This window comes from Crotalus tigris, unplaced genomic scaffold (assembly GCF_016545835.1).
Source record: "Crotalus tigris isolate CLP2741 ecotype Arizona unplaced genomic scaffold, ASM1654583v1 scf7180000017968.19369539983:2297261, whole genome shotgun sequence".
Classification (NCBI taxonomy): domain Eukaryota; kingdom Metazoa; phylum Chordata; class Lepidosauria; order Squamata; family Viperidae; genus Crotalus; species Crotalus tigris.
The window spans coordinates 290,021-316,026 of NW_024096750.1; the positions used below are offsets into that span (position 1 = coordinate 290,021).

Sequence of the window (26,006 nt, forward strand, 5' to 3'; positions counted from 1 at the left end):
CAGCCATATATCACATTAAAAATCAAACCCAGGGCCCTATTTGTGTTTGCAGTAACATTTTAGAAAAAAAAAAAGTCTGCAAACTGTCTAGCCAAATGACAGTAATTTTAAACGCTGTGTTCAAATGCTTTTTAAATATGCACATTTGTAGTCTTTAAAAATGCATGCAGGGAACAGAGACTCCTTTTGTGATCATGCTGCTCTTTGACTAAATATAAAACTTTTCTGTGAATTCCATTTATAGAATAAATTGTGTGATATTACTATGGATGTCCAAAACTCCTTTGAGAAATCACCCATTTATCCTAAGGATCCTCAGATTTTTTTTCCTCCCACCATCAGCAACAATTCCACCGTTCTATTTGGCAGGATAACAATTCCACCATCCTATTTGATGTTAGGAAGACTTTGGGCAGATCACCAGGAATCCACTGAGCAGAAGATGCTATAATGTGCGTTGCCAACTAAACAATAAAATTCTATGAGTGCTAGATCCTCAATTTTGCATAGAGGCTAAGCAACAAAAACAAACAAACCAAGGTCAACACAAGCACCATTTAGCATGTTGTGTAGATGTATTTAATTCACCTAACAAAGTCCACAGCTGGCTTCAAAATGTAGGTGCTGGTGAGCAGTCAAATAATGAGCATATACAAAGGGCCAGAGGGTTGATTGCCCAGTCATATTTGGCAGTTGAAAATTCACAACAGTCACTGTGGACAGTTCACCTGGCTAAGGATATTGCATGTTTGCAGCCTAAATATTTCTTAAAGAAAGCTTCATTCAAGGAATTGATAAAAGAACACCTATCTGCTTTGGACAAGTTCAAATCTCCAGGACTAGATTCTTTACATTCCTGGGTTCTGAAGGAGCTGGCAAATGTGATCTTGGAACCACTGAGAAAGCTTTCAGAGCTCCTGGAGCACAAGAGAACTGCCAGAAAAGAGCCAATGTCGTTCCAGTCTTCAAAAAGGGTAAAAAGTAGATCCATGAAACTTTAGACTAATTGGCTTGACGCGAATACCTGGGACAATCTTGGAAAACATAATCAACTAACAGATTTGTGAGCATTTAAAAATAAGCAAGGTGGTTACTGGAAGCCAGCACTAGTTTGTTAAAAACAGATCATGCCAAACCACATTGTCTTCTTTGATAAAGTGACTAAATTAGCGGACCAGGGAAATGGTGTGGTCATAGTTTCCTTGGATTTCAAAAAAGGCATTTGATAAAGTTGACCCCACAACTTTCTTCTTGGTAAGGTAGAAAAATGTGGGAAAGACACTTTTCTAGCCAGCCACACTCAGCCTGATGGTGCTTTATCCTGATGAAAAGACTCAAATGAAGAGGCTGAGAAAAGAATGAGAATGGCAGAATGTTCCTAAATCAACCAGAGATCATTTTACTCATCCCTTTGCTCTTTAATTGAGTAGCAGCACTGTTCATGGTGGCTATTTTTAAAAAACAGCACACCAAAATTGGCCATCAATCAGTGGTGGGATTCAAATATGTAAACAATCGGTTCTTTGTGTGGATGCTGCTTCCGGAAGTACATTCTGGGCCTGGGCAACAAAAAATTAGCTACCAGTTCTGCTGAAGTGGTGCAAACCAGCTGAATCCCACCACTGCCCCCAACAGCCCATGATCTAGCCTCCTGAGCCTCAAAAATATCCTGTTCCTCCAGTCACTCTGGCATCTCTTCACAAATGTAGCATATAACATGCCATGCCATTACTCATGTCTGCTTTATTTCTTAGGACCTAAGCAATCCTTTCTGAGAGTAAACAGTCTTAAAAGTATTCAGGTTGAAGGCCACATCATCATTCTGAATCTTCCTTTGCAGTAGTTACTTCTGTGCCCAATTTGTCTGCCTGCCTGCCTGGCCCCCCACCCTTTATTTTGCATGTGCATAATATTCCTGCCTCTTTTTTCCCCCCATACAAACAATCCTGACCTGAGAAAGAGATTGGCCCCAAGTCATCCAACTGGTTTCCATGCCTAGTGAAGAACTAGAACTCACCAGCTCTAGTTTTCTAATTCAGCACCTCAACACCAAACTGGTTCTCTATGAGCTTATATTAACCGAGAGAACATTCTCAAATCTCATGCTGATTTTTTTAATGCAGAGTTGAAAATGAATTTTGTCTTAATATAACTTGCTCTCTGTTCATAGTTTAGTCTTTACTGTAGAATTATTAGGCAAGGGAATAAACAGTGTTTTTAATAATTATGTATAAATTAAATGGGAGCAAAATTGAAATAGTTATTGCTAATTTCTTCTAATTTCTGTACTGGTGTTGTGCGCCTTGTCTTTCTTCCATAAGCTCTTCCAGTCCTGCTTGGTTTCTGCTGTTAGTGTTGTTGCATTGAAGTTGGGAATCACTTGGTTGTTTTTGTTTTTTTGTTTTTTGGGGGGAAAACAGGGCATTTAACTTTTTGGCCTCATTTCTCTAGTGTATCTTAAAAACCTTTAACAGTTTTTAGGGCTTCAGATAGTGTCAGACTCTTGTATTTTTTTTAATAGCTCATTTTTAAAATCTCCACCTCCTTCTGTAGTTCCGACTTTTCTCCAAGTTATATATCTGATTGTTTCATTCAGAGGTGTAACAAATGAGTTAATTTTTCTGCTGGCACAATATAGCGGACCTTATTATTCCATTCACCTAAGAATAAAATTCCTTGTGCTCATTTTTAATTACCATTGTCACCACTGTTATAGATGCATAGAATTACCAAAGGGACCACAGGAATCATCCGGCCTGGTGTTTCTCAACATTAACAACTTTAAGATGTAGAGATTTCAAATCCCTGAATTCTCCAGCCAGCATTTTCCTAAGTGGGGCAATGACAGCTGGGGGAAATGCTGTGACTCCTTTTAAATAAGATTATCTTTGAGACAAAAGGAACTTCTGTGACAGGCAGATAACAGTGGGTATAAAAGGGGCTTTGAAGAGGCATGTGGGCTGGGATCTCAGGTTCCTGCACAGCATGGCAATGGGTTTGTCTGCAATAATGCAGAGAGAACTAAAGAGAAGGATCATGGTGTGATGGTCAGCTGACATTGAATAAATAGTTGGTTGGTATGAAGTCCTCCTGTTTATATATGTACTGCCGGTTATGGTAGCCTAACATACCCAGTTCTATCTAAAGAGCTTTGGTGAACATATGCTGTCAGATGACAACTCTTATTGTTGGAGGTTTGAGGGCCAGGAAGACATTACTTGAGGAACCACACTGACAAAAATCACTCAAAACTCCTAGCTTTCCAGGAAGAGGGGAAATTATCAAAGAGAAACATGGCAGACAGAGAATAACTAGAGATGTGAAGTTTCAGCCGGAAGTGGAACTGACATAAACAAACTCTAAAATCATATGGAATCAATCCCATTTTTGAACAAAGTGCTGCATTTGGAATAGCATCTAAGAATCTGGATTTTTTTTTAATTAGGTTGCTGTATGTGTAGATCTGAAAACCATGTAGCATTTGGGAAACAACAGATTTAATTTTAATAAGTCTTAGGGTAGCAAGTATATTCTTAAGGTGGTGACCACAGAACTGATGTATATATTATAAAGCAAAGCCAGGATACAGCCCTGATTCACTCCTATTTTGTTGGGAATATCTGCCGGAAGATGGCCTCCACTGCTATGTGGGAAGAATCCAGAGAAAGGAATATTTTGGGAAATATTAAAAAGACAGAATATATTTCCCCAAAGGATTTTAAAGGCAGATTCCCCCCCCCCCCCCAAGTCTCACTGCCCCAGACAGAAACCAGATCTCAGAAATGCAGATGTGATAATCTTGTCAGAAAGATTGGAGTCAGGAAACTGGGATTAGAAAAAAGATCTCTAGAATCAACAATCCCTCACACCAAATAATCCAACAGTCATCAGCCACAACCCCAGGGAAGCAGAATATGACCTTTGGCACATAATAGGATTAACCCACCACCCTCAGAATACCAGAAAGGCATACTCAGATTCAGGTCAAAGTTCATACCACAGAAACACCTCCAAACAAAAGCTCAAGAAGGTATAAATGCACCACTCCCTACTACATGCGGTCAGTTTTTCCAGAGCCATCTTTCTGTCTGGCTCTGCTCTTCAGTAAACTACAACCTTCTTTCTAAAGCAGTCTCCATGTTGTTTATTCCTGGTTTGGACTAGACCCTGATGAAGAATTTTCTTTCAATAGCTGCATTTGTGGGTGTGTTATTGTACCCTAATTAGTCAGAGTAGTCTCTAATCCAGAAATGACTATGATGGCTTTCACCAAAACTTCTCTCTAGATATGCAATCAAATGCTGATTATAGATCAATGAAGGTGACACATAGGGTGTGTGTGTTTCTCTCTCTCTCTCTCTCTCTCTCTCTCTCTCTCTCTCTCTCTCTCTCTGTGTGTGTGTGTCTGTACGCACACACATGTACATTTCTCTGCTCAAAATGGCAACATAGTACATTGATCATGGTTGATCAGGCATCTCTAAAACTGGCTTGTCAACTGGCAAAAAAATTTTCCTTTCCCCTTTTATAATCAAGAAGCTTATAAAATAATAAAAGTGTCTATTGTTTACCATGAATCAATTTATCTATAATCTAGGTCCATAAGTACAGCCATTTAACCAGCAGTTTAAGATACAGTTGATTCCATAAAGCAAATATTAAGATCATTTTTTAAAAAATCAAATCAGATTAACTGAAAATTCATAATAGACAAGGTTTCACAGCTTATTAAGTACAATGCTAAAATTTATAAACAAATCTAAAGAGTCATTGTCTATTAATCAAATTAAATACTAATGCTTGTTTCATAACAGGCCATTAATAATGATGTGATACCCTTTTCCAGACAAGAGAAAAAGCTTTTTTTCCTGGTAATTAACCACCTCAGGCAAAAATTTTCTTGGTCACCTGCTACATCCAGGCTATTGACATCAGAATGTGAAATGAGCCTCACACCTAATTTTAATGACACAAAATTCTGCTTCTTAATATGTTAAACTTTTAATATCACTTTTAGCACTGGAAGCAAAAATGCACTGCTGCTAACCTCTGAACTTAAGCTAATTTATCCTTCCATCTCTGTAACACATATGTAAGAAAGATTTCTGATTAGAAAAAGCTCTGATAAATGTTTCTAGAGCAGGGGCTAAACATTCCCCACACAAACTCAAAATGGGGCAAAACATTTAATTTGACCCCTTTTTAAGTTACATACATATGATCTGTGTACCAGATGTACACATAGACAGCCATTTGTCCGAAATGGTGTAGGGTTTCCTGCCTGAGCAGGGGTTGGACTAGATGACCTCCAAGGTCCCTTCCAACTTTACTACTATTATATTATATGGATTGCTCACATGAGAAACAAGTTTTTGCATAGAAGAATGTAACTGGAGGGTGTTGTGTAATAGAAATGAAAGCAGAAGGGAGAGTTCTTCTCTTTCTTTCCCCTCCAGACTATTCTGGAGAGAAAACATAATTCTGAGGGAAAAAAAAAAAACTTTTGGAAAATCTTCAGCTGACTTATAGACTAACATTTGCAGAAATTTTTATGAATCACTGCCCACTTAATTCTAGGCAGAACACTACACATCCTCTTCATGACCTGTTTTCCTTTTTACTTTCTGGGAGGAGGCTTCGTGGTATCTGAAGCAGAACATCCAGATTCAGCCAGAGTTTCATTCCATACAGCATTAACCTTGCAAACTCTCAAGCTTCCTCTACATATATGTAGGGATGTGGGTCTATACATATGTTCTTCATAGTATGTTTAGATGTGTGTCATGTATGTGTTTCACTCTGAGAGCGGGCAACTAAATTTCATTTTTAATCTATGCTATTGTGCCCACAGTATAAAAATGACAATAAAGGTTATCTTATCTTATCTTATCTTAAAACTAAATTCTCACCTACAAAAACCTTATACAATAATTTGGTTTCCATTAGAACAGAGGTTTTCAAACTTGGCCCTTTTACGACTTGTGAACTTCAACTCCCAGAATTCCTCAGCCAGTGTGCCTGGCTGAGGAATTTTGGGAGTTGAAGTTCACAAGTCGTAAAAGGGCCAAGTTTGAAGACCCCTGAATTAGAACCTCTGTTGTTTGGGTACAAACTTCTAATGCAGCTGCTCCTCTGGAGGCTGTTCTCTGGGCAGAATCCCCTGACTCACTAGAACATCTGGAAGAGCTTGGAGAAGACCTGTATCCCTTAAACAGAAATCTACTTAGGATAGGCTGGATCTGGTCCCTTTAATCCCTTTTCCTCCTTCCTTCCTTGAATGATCCTTGTCAGATAGAGTTGATGGAATCACAGAGAAGAAGTAATTATGATGTATAGATAATTAAATTTGTTTTGATAAACAGTTAAAGATATTTACATTTGGATAGGAGTTGGCTTTATATCTATATCTATATCTGTAAAATTTGCAGAAAAATACGACTCCTGGGCATGTCTATGGTACGAATAAAAGGACAGATGAGGAAGGCATAGCCCCCAAATGTGTAACACCCGTATGAAGGTTACTCATGACAGTGGAGGGGCGAGAAGAGAGGGTGTGGAGCAGGGATTGAGAAAAACATGGGGGGGAGTGTCTGTGATCCCAGAGAGGGCTGTAATACTGACAGAGGAGAAACGGATGCCTCCAGGGTAGAAAACGAAAAGAAAAGGAGATGAGGGTTAATACTATGGAAGGAAATAAGGATAAAGAGGTTGTGGAGGAGATGAATGTTAGTAATGGAATGGTGGGAGGAATGATCAGGAAGAACGATAGAAGGAAGAGCAAGGAGAGTAATAAAGAAACATCTGGAACACAAATTAACTGGTTGGAACCGGTGACATGGTCAAAGAGCCGGGTGCAAATGTCAGCCAAACCCATTTAAGTCATCATTGTTTACTGGCTCCTTAGCCCTGATGATGTTTGGAGTTTCCAAATGAAAGCTTGGCAGCTTTTAGTAAAGTATATTTTTATATTTATATTCTCCTGGTGTTCGTATTTTATTCATACCATATCTATATCTATATCCATATCCATATCCATATCCATATCCATATCTATATCTATATCTATATCTATATCTATATCTATCTATATCTATCTTCCACTAGGCACTCCCACAAGTCATAAGAACAGTTGTTTCCCAAGATTACTCTTCAGTTAACATATTTGCAAAAGCAGTGCTGGAAAATAATCCGAGTAAGAGAATCCTTTGCTATCAAAGATTTGCAAGAAAGACTTCTTAAGCATGTTTCCCTCTCCCTCCTTCACTTGTGCTCTAGTCTAGGCCAGTGTTCTCACCCTTGGCAACTTTAAGATGTGTGGACTTCAACCCCCAGAATTCCAACATCTTAAAGGTGTCAGGGTTGAGAAATGTTTCTCTAGCCTATAACTTTAAATGCATTTACTTAGATCATAGAATAACAGAGCTACAAGGGACCTTGGAGATCTTCTAGTCCAACCTCCCATCCATGGCAGGAGACCCTATACCATTCCAGACAAATGCCTGTCCAATCTCTTCTTAAAAACCTCCAGTGATGGAATACCCACAAGTTTTGGAGGCCAGCCATTCCACTAATTAATTGTTCTTACTGTCAGGAAATTTCTCCTTAGTTCTAGGTTCCAGATCCCTTTATCATCTTTATTGCTCTTCACTCTTTCGGCAATCTCAACATCAGTTTTAAATTGTGGTGACCAAAACGAGAAGCAGTATTCCAAGTGTGGTCTCCCCTGTGCTGAATAAAGCAGTACTATTACTTCACGTGATCTTGAGACTACCCCTCTGTTGATACAATCTAGGACAGAGGTCTTCAAACTTGGCCCTTTTATGACTTGTGGACTTCAACTCCCAGAATTCCTCAGCCAGTGTGCCTGGCTGAGGAATTCTGGGAGTTGAAGTCCACAAGTCATAAAAGGGCCAAGTTTGAAGACCCCTGAGCTAGGACTATATTAGCTTCTTTGCCTGATGCTCCATTATTAATCTTTCAACTCTGCTGTACTAATAATATGCCAGTAGCACACTTTCATTTTTATTGCTAGGAAGAGTGTAAACCCCATAATCTTTGTAGGTTTTCCACATCTGAGCACTTTAACATTTTCTTTTTCTGTGTGTTTACAATATTTGTGAAGACTATTTGATCTGATCAACAGAGAAGGCAATTATAAGTATTTAGGGTTAAACCATATGATGCCACAAGTACATTAAGAATGATATTTAAGAAAATAAAGGACTGGTTAAAAATTCTTTATTACTCATACAACCATTTTTATTTAACTATGGAGAAAAAATATACTGCTGAGATACCTGAATACCAGGAAACTGAAATATCAGAATATCATTCAAAGTAGCTTATTCACTATCCAGAAACTCATTTTTGTATTATGCTGCATTGCGTAAAAAGTTGAATTATGAGATAATTAATTAAAAGGAAAAATATATGGTGCTGCAAAAAAATCAATGCAACTTACGGTATATTAACCAGTGCAGATAATGAACACTACCTATCACTGTCATAATTATTAAATGATTCATTTTTGTTAATCAAAAATGTTTGGTGTATTTTATTTATAGCCTAAAATGGAATCTGAAATATTTACGAGTGATCAACCCCACCATGGTAAAATACCATTTCATGAATGACTAAATATACTACGATGAGCAGACTTTTACTTATAAAGAAATTGCTTTTGTAACTTTGTAATTAGAAAAAATAACTTGGTAAGGATTTGTTCTACAAAATGACTGGAAGGGGAAAAGGGAAAAAGAATAAAACTAATCATCTAAAAATCAGCTGTCCCGTACTTTCATTTTTTTTTTTAAAAAAAGAGAATTTTCTGCATGTTCACTGTAGCAGTAAATTGCATAATGCTTTATAAATTACAGTTAAGAGGACAGATTTCTTTTCATAAGCAATACAAAACCCAAAAAGATAAGGACTGTAATCAAGATCTAACTGTGTTTTCTGAGCAGAGTAACAGCTTTAGAAAAAGAAAAGTGGGAATGAGAATGAAGTGCCAATCTCTCTGGAGCCACTCCACCATGGAAAGACTTCTTAAAATTTAATAGCACATTGAGTTTTTATCTGCATCACATTTTTAATGCTGTTATGAACTACTCTAGAGTTAATAACGATAGACAGACATCCACAGTGGCTTCCAAGAACTAGCATTTAGTTGAATTTGTATATTGCAGTTTGTTTTTAGTGTACCACGATGTATGAGTATGGCTATTGCAGTAAGAAAACTGTGGTTTATACTAAGAATTATATGAGAGCTCGGCCATTTTGCTGATTCAAGAAATGGTTAAAAAAGTGGTTGGTATGATGTGTGAACCCAATCACCTTTTTTCAGAGGTGGGTCTTGCAGATGAAACAGAGAGCAACATCTTTAGTTCAATGCTTGAGCAATGAGTTGCTTAGAAATAAGATATGGATTTGGGAGGAGGGAATGTTATTGTATAATCAGATTTGGACAGGCAATTTGGTTAAGGCAACAGGCTAGAAATCAAGAGACTGTGAGTTCTAGCCCCACCTTAGTCATGAAAGCCAGTCAGTGTGACTTTGACTTCAATGGTGAAAAAAGTAAGGTTCTACATTTAGACAAGAAAAACCAAATGCACAGGTACAGTATAGGTGCTACCTGGCTCAACAGTAGGAACTGTGAGAAAGATCTTGGAGTCCTAGTGGACAATTTATTAAATATGAGCCGGCACTGTGCTGCAGCTACCAAAAAAGCCAATAACAGAGGGATAGAATCACATGAAGTACTAATACCATTTTATAATACCTTAGTAAGACCACACTTGGAATACTGCATCCAGTTTTGGTCACCACGATGTAAAAAAGATGTTGAGGCTCTAGAAAGAGTACAGAGAAGAGCAACAAAGATGATTAGGGGATTGGAGGCTAAAGCATATAAGGAACGGCTGCTGGAATTGGGTATGTCTAGTTTAATGAAAAGAAGGACGAGGGGGGACATGATAGCAGTGTTCCAATATCTCAGGGGCTGCCACAAAGAAGAGGGAGTCAAGCTATTCTCCAAAGCGCCTGAAGGCAGGACAAGAAGCAACGGATGGAAACTAATCAAGAAGAGAATCAACCTAGAATTAAGGAAAAACTTCTTGACAGTTAACACAATTAATCAGTGGAAGAACGTGCTTCCAGAAGTTGGGAATGCTCCAACACTGGAAGCTTTTAAGAAGAGATTGGACAATGAGGATTTCCTACCTGAGCAGGGGGTTGGACAAAGGTCCCTTCCAACACTGTCATTCTGTATTCTGTAATTCACCTCACAGAGTTATGTATTGTTGTGGTTGGGAAATAGGAAGAGGAACGTGGGTTGGATATATTTTCTGCCCTGAGTTATTTGCAATAATAATAAAGGTGGGATACAAATAAAATTAGTATATGAATAGATATGTAGCATTAGATTTGAGCAGCAGCTCAATAGAGTAGCAACTCCTGGTAGCTCATTAAACACAACATAAAGGCACCTGAGAAAGTGATGCTGGCTTGCTTGTACTTCTTAGCATTTTACCTGAATATGAAGCAGGAATAAAGTGGAAAGAAAGGAACACAATCTTGCAAAAAGCCCATCCACAGAAGGGTAGTATCAAGATAACAGGAAGTGATAGTACCACTCTATACTGCACTAGTAAAGCCACACTTGGAATATAATTTTGGTCACCATGATACAGAAAAGATGCTAAAGCCCTGAAAAGCATAGGGCGAAGACCAGCAAAAATGATAAGGGGCCTGGAGGCTAAAAATTAGGATGAACAGTTAAGGGAACTAGGCATGTCTAGCCTAATGAAGAAAAAGATTAGGTGTGACATGATAGCTGTCTTCTGGTACTTGAGGAGCTATCACAGGGAGGAGAGGACTGACATATTCTCCAAAGTATTGGAGGGCAGGATGAGAAGCAATGTATGGAAGCCTATTAAAGAGAGATCCATTCTGGAACTAAAGAGAAACTTCCTGACAGTAAGAACAATTAATCAGTGGAACAGCCTGCCTCCCAGAATTCTGGGCACTCCATTGCTTGAGGTTTTCAAGAAAAGATTGGACAGTCATTTGTCCAGGATACAATAAGGTCTCTTGCGTTGGGAAGGGGGTTGGGCTAGCCCAGGGGTAGGCAACCTTGGCTCTTTTATGACTTGTGGACTTCAGTTCCCAGAATTCCTCAGTCAGCGTGCCTAGCTCAGGAATTCTGGGAGTTGAAATCCATGAATCATAAAAAAGCCAAGGTTGCCTACCCCTGGGCTAGACCATTAAGACCCCTTCCAGCCCTATGATTCTATGATTCTACTCAGAAATGTATCTTTTGCTAATGCCAGAAAAGAATAGAAGGAAGGCAAAAGCCACAATCCATTTTTATCTGATATAAAATATTTTTATCCTCATTCCATTTTACCTTTACTTATTGGCATGGGATAGCTTATTTTATCTGCTACTTCTCTTTCTATGATTAGGGAAACTGTAGCCCTCCAGCTACTGTCAGCTTTCTCAGTGGTAAAGGTTGTTATAATAAAATCAAACAGAAAAGGATTAATATTTAGAATATGCTGCATGAAATACTTATGAGTAAAGGAGCATGAGAAAAACTGTACATCAAGTATCCTCTCTCTATATCCATGCCATATTTACCATAGTTATAAAGTACAGATTCACTTGGAACTCAGTAGACAGAAATTGCCAGTATCTTCATGCACCATGATTCACAAACAGAAAAGACAAGAATAGCTGCTGGCCACTAAGAAATGCTGGAATTTATGGCTATAAACAAGCTTCTACTCCTATAACATCCAGTATACTATGTCCACAGCATGTCGCTGATCCACTAATTTAGTACCTTTGTCTTATTTCATTCTTTGACAAATTAACTAAATTAGTAGACCAGTGAAATGCTGTGGACACAGTATATTTGGACCAGCAGGGCATTTGACAAAGCAGACAATAACCTACTTCTTGGTAAACTAGAAAAATGTGGGATAGACAGCATCACCACCAGATAGATTTGTAACTAGCAACAAACCATACTCAACGAGTAATTCTTAATGGTACTACATCTACATGGAGGGAAGTGAGAAGTGGGGTACCACAAGGTTCCATCTTGGGCCCAGTACCTTTTCAATATCTTCATAAATGATTCAGGTGAGAGGATAGAAGGATAACTCATCAAATTTGCAGATAATACCAAGCTGGCAGGAATAGCCAACACCCGAGAAGATAGGCTCAAGATCCAGATGGATCTTGACAGACTTGGATATTGGGAACTATCTAATAAAATGAAATTCAATGTAGAGAAAAGTAAGATTTTATACTTAGGCAAGAAAACCAAATATATAGTTGCAAATTAAGTGAAACCTGGCTCAATAGCAGCAACTATGAGAGGGATCTTGGAATCCTAGTGAACAATTACTAAAATATGAGTCAGGGATAGAATCAAGATCATATAGACTGTCAGTACTAAGGCCTTGATAAACCACGCTTGCAATACTAAGATGTTAGGACCCTGAAAAGAGAGTAGTGAAGAGGAACAAAGATGATTAGAGTATGGAGGATAAAACATATGAAAAATGGTTGCAGGAATTCAGTATGTCTAGTCTAGTGAAATATAGGATTAGAGGCGGCATGATAGCAGTGTTCCAATATTTAAGCGGCAGCCCAAAAGAGTGCACGTGTACTTGCCGGCCCACCACTTACACAAGTTGAGTTGTGCATAAGTACACTCCAGCCAGCCACTCATGCAGCCCAATTCTGAATAGGCCACGGCCCGGTAGTGGACTGTGGCTGGGGGTTGAGGACCCCTGGTATAGGATCTCCTGCTTGAGGTCCCTCCCAACTCTGTTATTCTCTTATTCTGTTAACAATATTGGAATCTCACACATTGTTTAGTGATTTGCTGAACTCAAGAGTTCAGCTGGTGCTAGTCTTATAGAAATTTCTTTCTTTTTTCCTCTAGGAGCTGTCCAATGTACTGAAATACTGGTACTTAAAGGATTTTTCAGACTTGATAAATTTAAAAGTGTGGACTTCAATTCCCAGAATTTCCAAGTCAGAATTCTGGGGTTGAAATCTACATATTTTAACATTTACTAAGTTTGAAAAGCATCAGCCTATATCCTCTCATCCTTAAAATCTGCCTCATGCTGCTTCCAATCTGCCTCCACTTGACTATGTTTGTTCTCTTTCAGTTTTCACACTCTCTGCCAGTTGCTCCTCTTATCTGTAATAGGAGTAAGACATTGATAGGAGAAGAGATTAATTTTCAGAATTCTTGAAGAGCATGCTTGTCCCTGGACCCTGTTTTCCACAGGGTTTATTGTTGTTGTTACTTTTGCTATCTGTATTCTTGAGATGTAATCAGCTCAAAATGGAAGACTCTGTAGTAGTAAAAAAGGAAGTAATCCAGTCTTTGATTTTATAACTGTCCCTTTTGCCCTCCCCACTGTATTTTCTTTTGAGCTTAAAAATGTACTGTACTGGCCTTTTAGATAAGGTTGTTGTCACAGATACTAAATGGATTAGTTTCATTTCTCTTTTCATGCATTGAAACCTCTAACAGGCTGCCATGGAAAATCTCCTGTTTTATACAAAGATATGTCATCTTTACTGACTTCTCATGGAGTTTCTTTTTTAATGTACAAGCTCAGGTACTTAAAGAGTGTCATAAACATACTCTGAATTACAACAGCTTTAGCAAGAGAAACACTATAGTATTTTTTGATTTTTTAACTGGGAAACAGAGGATGATACCTTTAACAATCACACTAAAGAAGAAGAGATGAAACCTTCCAAGCCTCGTTAATCTTTACTTGATAGTTAGAACAGGTTGATAAGCATCTTTGAACTTGATTCTGCTATTTAGACTTATCTAATTAACTGTCAAAACCCTGAAGGACAATGTGTGCCATTAATCCAGAAAAAAACATGCTCTATTGTTTTAGAATATTTTAACATAGATGGATTTCATATCTATTTCACTTGTTCAATAGTTCAGTGTTTTGAAGTTGGCAAATAATATCCTCTTTTCTCAGGAAAATAAATTCATTTGCATATGGCTCTTCATTTAAACACATGGTTATTTAAAAATGGGCAGCCCGCCCTTAGAAATTTTGTTTCAGTAAATACCATTATTTATTCAGTCAACAAACAGTAAAGATTTTTCTGGTCTCTGCCCAATCAGTGTTTATTTGGTTGAGCATGCATTGTATGATCAAATATCATATGTATAACAAAATAAATTTGAGGCCAGACTGTGGAATACTAGTTTTCTATGTACAGATAATCTATTTGTCAAGCACCAGGAAAATCAGGCGATCAGACAGTTCAAATGGGTATAAAGATCTATTGCTAGCTTAGGCTCTCTACCAAAATTTGAACTATTAATGGCCAAGGGCAATTAGTGGAAGTTAAGGAATTCAAGGTGGGCTGGATTTAGATCTCTTGGGGGCATGAAGGGACTTTTGACTGATGACATGTTTGACCCTCCCTTGGGCTTAACCTGGTCATCTCCTGCACTATTTTCCACATGAAAAGGCTCAGTTTATCAATCAATTCTCCTCGTTGTAGTCATGATCCAAAGTAACAAGCCAAGCAGCAAATCTACATCATGTCTCTTCTAATTTTCCAGAATTCTTCAAACAGTGTGGATTTCATTCAATTTTTGATGTACTAGTACAATAGTTCTCACTCATCAACTCATCTCAGATTCCAAGAAGGTTCAGTGAAGAGAAAAACAACTCAAAGTAGGCACAAAAAGCTATTGATCAGTATTTTTCAACCTTGTCAAATGTAGGATGGGTGGACTTCAATTCTGGCTGAGGAATTCTGGGAGCTGAAGTCCACCCAATCTAAACCTGCCAAGGCTGAGAAACATTGCTATAGATTAGGGGTCTTCAAACTTGGCCCTTTTAGGACTTGTGAACTTCAACTCCCAGAATTCCTCAGCTAGGCACACTGGCTGAGGAATTCTGGGAGTTGAAGTCCACAAGTCCTAAAAGGGCCAAGTTTGAAGACCCTCACTATAGATTGTAGACCTCCTGGTTGCTTTCACACCTCTTTAAAGCACAAACTTGCCTGAATTAAAGAAGCATTTCCCCCCAATTTTTATCAGATAATATATAATATATAGAGAAGGTTGGCCCAGAAATTCTGGGAATTGAAGTCCACAGGTCATAAAGGGCCCATAGTTGCCCACCCTTGGCTTAGGCTACTCCTACAGCTCTATCTTCCATCAACACAGTTTCTCCCCTTCCCAGAACAGATGGCTACTGCACTCTTAAGAAACTAAAACAAATCATATCTCATCCCCTGAAGGTCTCTTGGCTCTCTCATGCCAGGTTTGCAAAGTAATGTATTCATCAACAGCAACAAAAATATGCAGGGAGAATTTTATCATCAGCACTTAAGTGTCAAGACTTGCTTCTTGGAGAACTGGAAAGAGGGAGTGTCACTAAGTTATTCTTTCTGGTTGAAAATGTCTTCATTGGTATGTACTTTGGGGTGCTGTTTTGCATCTCATTGAGCCTCTAAGGCACAGAAACGTTCGAGCAACTAGGTTGGAAAATGTTATGTTTTCTGTTTGTAGTATATCTACTTACATCTGTTCAAATGTGCAAGGACTAGTCATATTAGAGTCCATCTTCCATCTTATCATAACCTTAAACCAGTGGTGGGATTCAAATACCTGAACTGGTTCTCTGTGTGGATGCAGGCCTGGTACTCCAAGGCCTAGAATGGACTTCCAGAAGTGACATCCATGCACTTCCTGTGGGCCGTTCTAGGCCTGGGAGGCCTCCTCCAGGCCTCCAAGGCCTAGAATGGCTTCCAGAAGCAATGTAGGTTCAGCCGGTTCTCCGAACTCAACAACATTTAGCTACCGGTTCTCCCAAACTGGTGCGAATTGGCTGAATCCCACTACTGCCCTGAAGCATTTACCTTGGCTCACTGAGTATTTTCAATGACTATCTATGAACATATGAAGATGACATTTAAGGGAAGGGTCCACACACTATACCAAAAATGTTTTTTTAAAAAATGTGTGTTCTCTGTGCCACCAAAAAAGAGGTGAAGTTTTAATCACATTGTTGTGGTGACTGTCTTGACTTTTTTCCCATACCCTGCAGATATCTTTGAGATATCAGCTTATCTTCTCAGAGATGGAACAAAATTAATACATTTTAAGGAATAATAAGAAAAACAATAGGTTGAGTCTGGGTTATATATCTCTTCAGGATATCTTGAATATAATTGTCTTGAATTACACATCGACATAATTGAACTATGGTAATATCAATTATATAATCTTAGGGGTTCATTCCTGTGAAGATGGTGGTAGAAGTACAATATAATTCAAGTGCTTTTACACTTTCCTTTGGAGCCTGAGATTCCTGGTGGAGCAGAACCAACCTTGTTCCTCCTTGTCCTTTTCTTCCTCCAAAAATCCTCTTTAGAGGGCCTGGAGATCTTCTGAACAAAGTAGATAAATATGAAGACTATTGATAAGGGAGAAAGCCTCTCTAGATGATTGTAAGTCGTAAGAGAATTGAACAGGTGAAGGTTATCACAATGCTGGAGACCAAGCGATAAATCCCAACTTTAATTTCTGCCATGTCCATATAAAATTGAAGAAGCACTAGCTGTAATCCTAATGATCCTCTGCCACTGTATCAACAGTATCAACTTCCAAGAAAAGTTAAGCTTACTTTGGCTGTATTGCATGTGAGAAACAGCTTTCTGGGTCTCCTTGCTGTTATTTCTCAATCATGACTGCTATCATTTCATTCTAGATGCTCACTTTCTATATGGAGGATTTACAATGGATTCGACTCCTATTCTCTCAGTTCTGATTATGGGCAGGGGTGTTTGGTTACACTTGGCTTTTTTAGCTATCAGTTGAATGTGCTTCATCTTGTGTCACTGAAGCCTTAAAGTTCTGAGCCTTTATAATGGCCTGTTTCAATGTCAAGTAGTTTGCCCAACTCCACATGGACTAGATTCACTCTGGCATGAAGGGTAGTAATGGACTTTTCTGTCACCTACCATTCTTTGGACAAAAACTGCCCTATGAAATATGTATCTGAAACAATTTTGGGTAGGGGCTGAGGACATATTACCTTTACAAGTTCATAATCAAGGGTATTTTTATTTTTAAAAAATATTCATGAAAGAAATGTCCATTAGCATATCCATTAATTAGTATATACTATTTAAATGCTTAAATACTTCATGTTTTAATTATGTGGAAATGTACATTAAAACAGACTGTTTTGTGCAAAAGCTTTATGTTTCAGAGGAAAGTCACAAACAACAGACTGAATTAAAAGAAATGCATAGAAAAAAATTGAATAAAATATATCCCTAGTCTGAACACTAATCTAAAATGGATTTGTACTGATCCATCTATCTCTACTCAATCACTCTTTGTAGGCACAAGAATAATTCCTTTTTAAATGTATGACTTTTTGTACTTCTTGAGTTGCTGTGACCTTTTCTTGTCACCTCTGTATCCAACAAATAACAATTAAACCATCCCAAAGCACACAGACTGCAGAATAAGATTATAAACCAGCAAGAGACTAGAACTTTTCAGTTTGGCTAGCTGTTCAAAAGTTTTAATATAATTTCTGATATTTATGAAATACACTGCTGTGCTTGACCTCCAGTAGAGTTTTCCTTTGTAAAGCTTTTTTTTACACCACTTGTTACAGTATGCTTTTAAGTTGAGGAGAGAAAAAAATATTTATTACTCAGAGAAAGTTAAAAGTGACCAATGCCCTTTTCTGCATATCAGGACAGCTGTTGCATAAATCTGTTTTCTTTATCTCAACTTTGTAAGAAATTTGTTTCTACAAGGCTCCTTAGCAAGGCAGTAGCAAAAGGGAATACACAGTGCAGAACAGAGCCTGTCAAATGAATTGGTCTACTTCAGCCACTGAGCTGCAGAGTGAGATAATGAGAAGAATGAATGGCAGAAAGTCTCATTGTGTAGCAAAAGATACGAAGGAATGCAGGACCCTTTGAAATGAGGGGCATCCAGGCTTATGAAGCTAAGAAAAAGAAGAAGAAGAGTACAGCACACACAAAACCTTCTTCACAAGATGTGTGTCCTAAAGAAGGGGAAAAATATTAGCAACAAAGAAGATCAGGGCTTTATTATGTATTTCTATGTAGCAGAAGCTCATATTGTATCCTGGACAAACTTTCAATTTAGTCCATCTTTTCATGAAATTCAAATCCATCATCCTGGCAGCAAGCAATAATATTGTGACCAGCAGACGATAATATATAGGAAGCTGCCATCTGATTGTTGTTCAGAAAAAATGACCACAGACCTTTCTTCCTCCAAGTTGCAGCCTAGCCAGATCAGAGTGCCAATAGTGATGGACCTTCCAAGCTCAAAATCCTGCTGTGTAATGCCTCTAACAGTTGTGGGTTAAAATCAGTGGTGGGATTCAGCCGGTTCACACCACTTTGGCAGAACTGGTAGCTAATTTTTTGTTGCCCAGGCCCAGAAGGGACTTCCGGAAGTGGCATCCACACAGAAAACCAGTTGTTCACATGCTTGAATCCCACCACTGGTTAAAATATCTATTTTCCAAATGTTAACATGGGAAAACCCTGGCATGTGACATGACAGGAAAGACTTATCTCTCCCACAGAGCAGGAATGGAGAGTGAAACGATTTAAACATATTTCATCTCACTGATCAGATTGCTCCAGTTATCATTCTGCCAATTTTGAGTGCATTGTGCTGCCGTTGAATGGACAAAATTGCATTAGGACTGTTTATATAATATCTATCCTACTGCCTAGCAGCCCTTTTCCCAAGAGAGCTGGGGATATCTTAATTTTGAAATTGTATTTATCTAGGTTTCTTGTTCTGGAGGATTTCAATATCCTAAGTTGTACATAGGACATCAAGTTCTCCATAACAGCCATGAACCTTTGCTAGCTGGCCTTACACACGCAGCAGGACACAGGTTGGAACTGAGTTTCTCTTTGAGTAGCATTGATAACCTGGAGATACTAGAGATCTTTATAACTCTTTTGTTATAGACAGACCTTTCTCAGCTCAGCATTCATCTGACTGCCATAGATATTTCTGAAGGGATGGAGGACCATTTAAAATGATGCAGCCTAGGTATCTGATGGATCTGGATGGTTTCCTAAATGCACTTAAGATTTCCTAGCATTATTTCTTGGTGATGCTGACAATGCCTTGGTTTATCTGTAGAGCTCAGGGAATGAACACAATTACTTTTCACAACCCATTTTCCTATTGTAGAGCCACATTAGGTTTTTTTTTTCAGGATTTAACAAATGAGCAAACATGACATTCAGAGCCACTTTAGTCATATTTATAAGAAAGTCTATCTGCCTGTAGTGGGATAAGTAATTTGTGTGCTACTCCTTCCTTCATATATCCCAGAGGTCCCCAACCCTTGGTCCATGAACCAGTCCCGGTCCGTGGCATGCCATAAACCTGGCCACACACTCAAGCAAAGCCATGGGATGCAGGCAGCACACGAAATTATGCCCCCTCCGGTCCACAGAAAAACCTTTCTCTACGAAAGTGGTCCCTGGTGCCCAAAAGGTTGGGGGCCACTGTTGTATCCCCCTCCATATGGAGATGATGAGGGTTAGTATATTGTGGATAAAAGAGATGCCCTACACCAGGGGTCTTCCAACTTGGCCCTTTTATGACTTGTGGACATCAACCCCCAGAATTCGTCAGCCAGCGTGCCTGGCTGAGGAATTCTGGGAGTTGATGTCCACAAGTCATAAAAGGGCCAAGTCTGAAGAACCCTGCCCTACACATATATTTAATCACTCTGCAAGGAAATTGTCTGCAACAACACAACAACTCAAAATCATCCACAACATAGATTATAAAAATGGGTTTGAAGTTGACTTTGAAATATCTAACATTTGCTTTTCTTTACAGTTCCCAACATATTAAAAGAAAGTCCATTTTAAACTGTGGCATTTTACCAGTACAATAATCTAATCGTAAGGTGATATCTTGCAAGCAACTCAATTCAGGCTACATTTTGGATGGCCTTTATCTCAAAGCCCACCCTCTAAGATAGTCAATATGAGGTTTGTATTTCCCATATTTATAATTACAAATTAAACCAGCACTAGCTCTTTTTGTTTCCCTCCTTCTCAAGGGATAAATTGTAATTACTAAATGCTTTCTTTTTGTTGAGCCCATCTGCTCCCACTGGCTATTGTCACAGTTGTAGGCCAGAACAAAATGTTTCAAAGGATTTAACTGTTCAGCAAAAAGGAATAGAACTAAACTGCACAGACCTTTGATTTCCCCATCATTGCTGTCATCTCTTCTGTTTATATATTTCTCAAAGTTTGATGGCTGACTAGACCTTTCTTCAAACCCTTGCAAAAAAACCCAGGATTATCTTTGGCTGTTAAAAAAGCTACAGATACCGCATTCTAATGAAGAAGTTATTGATTTCCAGATGCTGGTAGACAGCTATTTCCAAATAAAATTAAATGTTCTTGTATCATTATCGTGCTGCTTGTAAAGTACTCTTAGTCAGCCATCTGTGAGGCAGCTGGTCCCAATTTGACATCCTCCAGATGTGTGGAGTTTCAATTCCCATAATGCACACTTAGGCCAGTAATTGTATATTGCAATTACTACATTTGGTAAAGCAATGGGAATAATAGAAGCAAATATTTTGTATGTAGTTACCTCTCAGTCCCTCTGAACTTATGGAGATCATTTTTCTGGAGCCATCTTGTTGAGGATTGGCAAGTCTAAGAAAGAAGGTATCATCAGACTATCCACCCACACTCTATTACTGGGATATTTTCATGGATTAGTAGGGTGATCAATTCTTCTGGTAACAGATAGAGGTATTAATTCCAGATATCCCCATCTATAGTGCCTTCATTGTCTCAATCAGAAGAGGTTTTGAAGCAGGATCATTCATTTTGAGGTTAGTCTGAATCAAGGATCAAAATCACATTGGCAGTTGATCCCTCTAGAAACCAATTCCATTGCCATGGATGCAGCTTGACTTCATCATGGTGACATCACAATTGCCAGGTATTTCACATCAGTCATCATAAGAGCAAGTGATGCTCTTGGAGGTGATCAGTAATCATAGGAGTAGGTGATATACCTGATGCTCTTCAGATATTTTGGGCTTCAACTTCCATCATACCTAGTAGATGAAGCCAATGAAAGAGGGATGATGGGAACTGTAATATATAGAGGGTGTAGATATTAGATTTCCTGCTCCAGGTTTGATGCTTTATTTAACTGCCAAAAATTATTGCTTGCTTATCTTTTTTCTACATATTAATTCCTTTTTTCTACAGCTTCTAGAACTTTGCTAGTTAATCCAACTGTGTTCCTTGACCAAAATGTGATAGTCCTGTTTTACATCTAGGATTTGTAAAACTAAAGCAAAAAAAAAAAAAAAAAAAAAATTATCCCAGAAATTTATGACATTTAGGTCATACGGAGAAAATCATATCAGAGCAGTCTCCTTGGAAAACCTCCAGCAAGATCTAGATTTCTGTGCTGTCACAGTATGTGGTCGGTTGTTGCAACGACAGGTAAGTACAGATGAATAGGCTACTGAAAACAATGCCCTTGAATGAGACAGAAAAAATAGACGTCTTTAGGAAACCCTTTGCTAATATCCAGTAGATATAGTAATTGTTGGCTCAATGATGGCTGTCACAAGGAGGACGGGGTCAACCTATTCTCCAAGGCTCCTGAGGGCAGGACAAGAAGCAATGGACAGAATCTCATTAAAGAGAGATCCAGCCTGGAAAACTAAGGAGAAATTCTCTGACAGTTAAGAACAATTAACTGGTGAAAAAGCTTGCCTCCTAGATTTGTGGATGCTCCATCCCTGGAGGTCTTCAAAAAATAGATTAGATAGCCATTTGTCCAGATGAAATAAGATCTCCTGCCTTGGGCAGGGGATTGAACTAGAACAGGGATAGGCAACCTTGGCTCTTTTATGACTCATGGACTTCAACTCCCAGAATTCCTGAACCAGTCGTGCTGAGGGGAAAGGGAGAGATTTCCAAGCTGAGCCATGCTGGCTCAGGAATTCTGGGAGTTGAAGTCCACGAGTCATGAAAGAGCCAAGGTTGCCTACCCCTGAACTAGAACACCTAGGGTTCCTTACAGCCCTATGATACCAAGATTTCAGTCAACATTTTAAACAAATCTGGAGGCAAATGTTGATTTAATGAAAGTTTAGAAAGTGTAGGGATCTGCCCCAACTGTCCCTCTCAGGAAAGCACAACTCTTGACGTCATGTGGTTATTTTTTTTTTAAAAAAAAACATTTACTGAGAAACAGTGGTTGCAATAAAGCCAAGTGGAATCTGACAGCAAAGCAACAAGCTATTCTTCCCACTTTAAAACCCAAGCCCTCCCCCATGACCAGTCCATCGGCAGCCAATACAGTGCCCCAGGGTGGGTGGTTTTGAGAACACTGAAGCACAAGATAGATAACGGTTCATCTTCAGGGCAAAGTGATCTTGGAGTCAGGCTGGAACCGGCTGGGAAAGAGTCCATTCCATCTCTGAAGATGATCCTCCTCCCTAATTCCAAGCAGCCACAGTGTTAAAGCAAAAGTGCAAGTATGCAAAGAATGCTCTCCTAAAACAGCCTCCTCCCCCCCTCTACCAGAATGGCAGGGCATCCAAAAAGGGGATCTGTCAGAAAGTTTGGAAAGCAAGATAAGTATAGTTTATATGCAAGAATCAGGCTTTGTATTATCTTATTTCTGCAGCAACCTTGTTTTGTAGCAATTCTGTTTTCTGCAAGCATCAAATATTTGTTTGTTAGTTTTCAACCTATATGCTGCCCATCTCACCTGGAAATGCTTCCCATATTTCAACCATCTCTGCTTAATTTCTTTCTTCCTACGTTTTCCATACTGCAAAGCCCATTTTCTAGCTTGTGATGTATAATTGTGTCTATACTGTAAAATCTGAAGATAATGTATGATAGAGAATTAGTAATGTGAAATATTTGGACCTGGAAGCTTTTACACGGTCACTCATGGTCTGAAAACCTCACACATGGACTGTAAACCACAACCTACTACATATTTTACTTAAAGATCAGAAGTATTTAGTTAACGCCTGTCTGGGATCTCATTTTGTATCTTCTGCTCCTGGGAAAAAGGGGGGAGTGGTTATCTATGTGAAGCAAAATTTACCAGCTTGTCTGGTAGAATCAGATCCCCAAGGAAGATATGTGATGATTGAACTTGGTTTATATGGTAAGAAAATACTTATAGTGGGACTATATGCACCAAATCAGCAACAGGAACAATTTTATAGATTGTTACATAAAAAATAACTTTGCTGGACTATAGATCCGTGGTACTAATGGGTGATTGGAATGGTGTCTTAGATATACAAAGGGATAAGAAAGGTTCTTCTCCTCTTTTTAAACAGGCAAAATTACCTAAAGCTTTTTTTGACATGAAGGAGGATTGGGAATTAAGGGATTACTGGCGGGAATGTAATCAAGAGGAGAGAGACTTTACCTTTTCTTCAGATAGACACCAATCCTTTTCAAGAATTGACTTCTTTTTGATTACAACGGACTTATACAATAGAGTAAAGAATGTAAAGATTTTTCCTAGATCGTTGACGGATCATAGTCCAGTTTGGATGGAGCTGATTCAAGAAAAAGAGGAGAGAAGATCCTGGAGGGTGAATGAAAACTTATTCAGACAAGAAAAGAATGTTCAAAAGTTAAAGGAGTGTTTAAAGGATTATTTTGCTTTAAATATGTATAAGGGGACTTCAATGTCAATGGTATGGGATGCAGGTAAAGCATTTATGCGTGGGATCTTGATAAAAATGAATAACTTTCATAAGCAAAAGCAGACTCAGAAACGTAAAGAATTGGAAGATGAAATTAAATTAAAAGAAAAGTCTTTGATTTTAAATCCTTTAGATGAAAGCATTAAAGAATCTATAAAGTTGTTAAGAACACAATTTAATATGTTGCTGGCGGATCAAGCTGCAACTAACTTATTGTTTATGAAACAAAATACATTTTGTAATGCCAATAAACCAGGGAGATGGTTGGCCTATCAATTAAGAAAGAAACAGAGAATATTAGATAAAATAAATTATAAGGGTAAATTAGTTTTTCAGAAGGAATTGATTAAGAAATCCTTTTTAGACTATTATCAAAAACTATACAAATCTACTAATGTGCAAATCTTAGATATAAACAAATACTTAAGCGAGGCTAGTTTTCCCAAATTGACAGAGGATCAGAAACACGAAATTAATGGCTTAATTACTAAAGAGGAAATTGTGATAGCAATTAAACAATTGAAATCAGGGAAAGCACCGGGTACGGATGGGCTGACAGCTGTTTATTATAAAGCTTTAATGGAGGAGATGATCCAACCATTAGGTGATCTTTTTAATGATATCTTACAGGGCTCAGAGATTCCTCCTTCATGGCGTAGTGCTTTCATATCTTTGATTCCAAAGGAGGATCAAGATCTTACTTTACCAAAGAATTATAGACCTATATCTCTTTTAAATGTTGACTATAAGATATTTGTTAAAATCCTAGCAAATAGGCTTATGAGGGTTGTGCATCATCTTGTGCATAAAGACCAATCTGGGTTTATAACTGGTAGGTACATGAAAAACAATGTTAGACAAATCATTAATTTATTAGAATATTTAGACAAGAACAACCAAGTCCCCGCAGGGCTGATATTTTTAGATGCTGAAAAAGCCTTTGATCAACTGAATTGGCATTTTATGTTAAGAGTAATTGAAGAGATGAATTTTGGTAAAAAGATATTACAAGCTCTTACGGTAATATATCAAAAACAAACGGCACAACTTATTGTCAATGGAGGTTTGTCAGAGGTTTTTACAATAGAGAAAGGTACTAGGCAGGGATGTCCATTATCACCGTTGTTGTTTGTTCTAACACTGGAAATACTGTTGATCAAAATTTGAGAGTCGCAGGAAATTAAAGGAATAGAAGTTAACAAAAAAGAATACAAGTTAAGAGCTTTTGCGGACGACTTGGTGATTACTTTGTCGCAACCTACCCATTCTGTAGTAAAGCTATTACAGTTGATCCATTATTATGGTTTGGTTTCGGGTTTTAAGATTAATGTTAATAAGACTAAAATCCTACCTAAAAATATGACTATTCAGGAGAAGCAGACTCTGGTTAACTTGACGGGTTTTGAAATTGTTAATAAGGTAAAATACTTGGGGGTGATGTTATCTGTTTCTAATGCAAAATTATTTAAAAATAACTATGAAAGGTTGTGGGCTAGTGTACAGAAGGACTTGAAGAATTGGGAGAAGTTGCAATTATCTCTCATGGGAAGAATTGCAGTGATAAAAATGAATATTCTACCCAAGTTTCTTTTTTTGTTCCAAATGTTACCGATTTTGAAGAATGAGATTAATTTAAGTGAATGGCAGAAAGGCGTCAATAAATTCATTTGGGCAGGGAAAAAGCCAAGGGTTAAGTTTAAAATCATGCAAGACTTCCGTGAGAGAGGTGGACTCAAGGTACCGAATTTGAAATTATACTATGATGCGGTGGTTTTAACACTAATTAGTGACTGGGTAAATTTGACAAATCTTGAGATACTCCATCTAGAGGGATGGGATTTACTTTTGGGGTGGCATGCCTATTTAATATTCAATAAAAAAGTGGATTGGGCTTTCAAATCTCACATTATAAGAATTTCCTTACTTAGGATTTGGAGAAAATATTATAAAGGTGATTTTAAAGTACCATTATGGGCTATACCTTGGCATGCGATAGAAGGAATAAAAAGAGGTGTTAAAATGGACATGGTGTCTTACAGACAGCTACTCAGATGGGATGGACAAAATTGGCAGTTAAAATCACGGGAAGAGTTAGCACAAGAAAATATTATTTATTCTTGGTTTCAATACAGGCAATTAGTAGACAGATGGAAGGTGGATTGTAAGGTGGGTTTTCTT

The 26,006-nt window shown here is 38.2% G+C and overlaps 1 long non-coding RNA gene across 1 annotated transcript in view; it reads right to left on the minus strand.

Annotated features, from left to right (window-relative positions):
• LOC120308914 overlaps positions 1-21,039 on the minus strand; it is a 41,744-nt gene extending 20,705 nt beyond the window's left edge. The window contains exon 1 of the long non-coding RNA XR_005556958.1: positions 20,714-21,039. This is a non-coding gene — a long non-coding RNA (uncharacterized LOC120308914). The remainder of the gene's footprint in view (positions 1-20,713) is intronic.
• Positions 21,040-26,006: the final 4,967 nt, after the last annotated feature.